This window comes from Octopus bimaculoides, chromosome 20 (assembly GCF_001194135.2).
Source record: "Octopus bimaculoides isolate UCB-OBI-ISO-001 chromosome 20, ASM119413v2, whole genome shotgun sequence".
In the NCBI taxonomy this organism is placed as follows: Eukaryota; Metazoa; Mollusca; class Cephalopoda; order Octopoda; family Octopodidae; genus Octopus; species Octopus bimaculoides.
The window spans coordinates 43,551,781-43,552,106 of NC_069000.1; positions in this window are offsets into that span (position 1 = coordinate 43,551,781).

Here is a 326-nt window from a genome sequence, read left to right on the forward strand (position 1 = left end):
AAATACACCAGCACCTTCTTCCTTTTCTCTCTTTTCTCTCTTCCCCTCTCTCTCTCCCCCTCTCTTGTTCGCACATGCTTGTCTACTCAAATCCTCCCACCTCTGTCTCTCTCTCTCTCTCTCTCTCTCACACACACTTTCCCCCTCCTATCATTCATAAACGCAAACATTCACTGCTCTCTGCTTTCTCCCTCCCTCCCTCCCCTCACTCATTCACCCTCTCTACCACCCTCTCTCTCTCTCTCGCCTCTTACCTTTCCCATACTTTCCCAAAACAAAACAAACCTCCGCCTTCAAGTCTTATCTCCCACCCTTTCTTACTTAAC